This window comes from Lolium perenne, unplaced genomic scaffold, assembly GCF_019359855.2.
Source record: "Lolium perenne isolate Kyuss_39 unplaced genomic scaffold, Kyuss_2.0 unplaced25, whole genome shotgun sequence".
Classification (NCBI taxonomy): domain Eukaryota; kingdom Viridiplantae; phylum Streptophyta; class Magnoliopsida; order Poales; family Poaceae; genus Lolium; species Lolium perenne.
This window is the reverse complement of record NW_027248983.1, coordinates 587445-590724: the sequence shown is the minus strand read 5'-3', so window position 1 is coordinate 590724 and position 3280 is coordinate 587445. Positions and strand designations below refer to the sequence as shown.

The 3280-nt window shown below is 45.7% G+C and overlaps 1 long non-coding RNA gene across 1 annotated transcript; it reads left to right on the top strand.

The window, feature by feature from the left end:
- Nucleotides 1-292: 292 nt before the first annotated feature.
- Nucleotides 293-2834, top strand: LOC127321365 (uncharacterized). The gene is made up of 2 exons (XR_011750075.1): nt 293-2266; nt 2350-2834. It is a non-coding gene; the product is annotated as an uncharacterized lncRNA (long non-coding RNA).
- Nucleotides 2835-3280: the final 446 nt, after the last annotated feature.

Here is a 3280-nt window from a genome sequence, read left to right as displayed (position 1 = left end):
AGAAATAAAGCTTCTAAGCATAGAGAAAAAAAAAAGTGACAAAAAGAAAAAAAAAATACAAAAGAGTGTGTGTCCACCGATACCGAGAAGTGCAAAGCTTGTGAGCACTAAGAGAGAAAAGAGAAGAGTGGCATTTGTGCAAATCTTGTTGCTTCTTTCTTGTGCAACCAAGCTACGGTCTCTCTTGTGTTGGCGTGACATCGAGCATATAGTCTTCGTTAGGACCATCTTTGTCACTTGCTCACTTCCTTGGTCGCGCTAACCCCATTGTTCTTCTTGAGCGTGTTTCCGTGTTTCCTTGACATAGATCACCACTTTTGACATTTGACTTTGGATCTTACCCACATTTGACAATAGACTTTTCCGTTGATCTTTTTCGTTTGCTATCCACCCTTACCCACCACATATAGAGTTCTTAGCCTTTTGCGTGTGCTTTGAGTGTGTGTGTGAGTAACCCCGATACATTTCGACTTTGCTCTTGGCTTGAACCATTTTCCGATACTTTCTTGATAGGTGAGATACTTGTGTAGCTTTCCTTCCACCACATACATATACACCTCCCTAGTGAGATATATACATGATGACCCCACAAGAGCAAGCCGAGATGAGAGCATACTTCGCCGAGCTAGATGCTCGAGAGGCCAAAATGACCCTCCAAGACAAAGCCGAGTGCAAATCCTACTTCAAACACCTTGAGAGCAAGAGTGATACACACCATGAGTCGAGTGAGGATGTTTCGATTTCTAACAACTTAACCTCTACTCCTCTTGTGTTCTCTTCCTCTTTGCTAGGTTGCCCGGACATCGACGACGCCATTGCCATGGAGATGAGGGACTCCACTATATGTGAGATGAGCGACTCCACTATATGTGAGACGAGCGACTCCACTATATGTGAGCTTGATGAGTGCCTCCACTTCGAGAGCATGAGTGAAACACCAAGTGAGATGAGAGTGGTAGTTGATAGGTCTTGTGAGGCCATTTCGAATTCTAACAACTTACCCTCTACCTCTAGTGTGTTTCCTTGTGTCTTATTAGGTCCCATGGATGACGAGATGCCGATCATGGAGAAGATGTACATGGTGCATGAAGATGATGATATCACACCATGCTTGATTGAAGATGAACATGGAGGCCACATCGAGCCTACCTCTTCCACAACACCTACCCCATATGAGTGGGACTACAAAGGTACCTATATGGGTGTTGATGATGCCATGATCCCACTAGTGGACATGATGATTTGTGAGTGCTTGCATGAGTTGCATGATCCTATTGCTATGTCATATGCTTCTTTCACATTCCCTTGTGATACTTGTGCCATTGTTGATCATGTGGAAGTAGTTGCTTGTGACACTTTGACCATGCCATGCTATGAGTGTTTCGATTTCTATCCTATTGCTTGCAATATGTCGAACAATTTCTCTTTCCAATGTATTGCTTGCAATGTTGATAATGATGCTTGTGTTGTGACAATCTTGCCGAACAATTGTTCTTTTCCTAGGTTTGTCGACAACAATGATCAAATGTTGAACATGTTTTGTGCTACATGCTTGCAATATTCTCCCATTAATGCAACCAAAATGATGAACAATTTCTCTTTCCAATGCTTGGCTTGCAATAGTGTTAATATGCTTGTAAATGAGATTGCCCCCATAGCTCTCTCAAATTTTGGAGACTTTGCATATATCCATGTTGAGCATGTTCCCATGTTTACCCCGCATATTCACCATATCTATTATGATGCATTTCTTAATGCTAATGGTGATGTGCAAAAGAAATGGAACATCATGATGGATGATGTGTTCATATACCATGCACACACGTTGTTCTTGTTGTCTAACATGTGTGTAGGTACCCAAACTCCAATGTCAACCTCGATTGAGCACGAGTTGACAAAAAGAGCTCTTGAGAGCATGATACAAGTGAGCTCCAATGAGTGGTTTCGCCCACACACTTCGACTACACAAGATCTCTCAATGAGAGCACAACGACACTTCGATAAGGTGACCTCCTTCAACTTGCGCTCTCTTGCTATACCCATGGAACTTCGGCTACTCTTTGAGTGTTGCGTTGCTTGTCTTGTGCTATTGATAGGGTTCATGATAAGTGATGCCACATTCAAGAGTTGTTGTCATCTCCCACCTCTACCCGGTCATGATGAGTTATCATCGAGGACGACTCTTTTTCAAGTGGGGGGAGATGATACGGGGCGACCTTCGGTCTCCACCGCATCATGTGCGTCAACATCTACACGTCACGCAGAGGTGAATCTTCTCCTTTATGCGTTCCTACAAATGTCTCTCCTGAATGGTATGCTACTTCATCCTACGTCATATGACCATGATAGGTATGCATCGCCGAGTATGGAGGAAGTGAATGACGCCATGGAGGCTCGAGGACTCAAGGTCAACGTCAAGGTCATGGGAAGCATGGAAGAGATCGTCAAGGAGAAGGGGACGCGCCGCGAAGGCCGGCACTGCCGTTCAGGACGACCGGCACTGCCGCCCATCTCCACCGGCACTGCCGCCCTACCACTACACCTGAGGAAGACGGCACTGTCGCCATGCCTACGCCGACACCGCCGTCCCCACTATGAAGCCCATGAGCTGAACCATCCCACTATGCTCTTTGTATGCCTAAACTACCCCTCCTCTAGTGGTTCCCTATATATAGGCTCCCACCTCCCCCTTCATGAGGTTAGGAATGAACTTGAGAGAACCTAGGCTCATGCCTCCACCATCCCTTTGGGATTAGGGAAACCCCCTCCTTAGATTATCCAAATCTATTGTACAAGGCACTCCTTATATGATTAGTCTCTCACACTTGTGATTCTACCACCGGTCTCTCACTCGTGTGATTCCACCGATCGTATACCGATCTTCCTCTCGGGGATTCTACCGCGTGTCTCTCCCTTGAGAGATTCTATCGGGATAGTGGTTCGGGCTATCGGGAGTAAACCGGAATTGTATCGGGTTGTGTTGCGTGTGTTTGCGTGTGTTCATCGTGTTCATCGCCGTGTTCTTCGTGTTCTTCCTCTCCCCCGCCTTTCCCTCGGTCAATTCGTGAGATCGGGCAACCCACGTGGTCTTAGGCCGCATCATCTTGGCTCTTTTGCAAGCATGATGATGTGATTCTTACCGTGGGTGTTGCCTCAAACAAGTTGACCAATTCCTCTTTTATTTGGTTTGTTGGCACGCACGGTTGTGCAAATTCCTACTTGGTGAACATTTTGGAAGATATGTTGTGTGTTGCACCAAATATGAGGACCAATTTCTCTT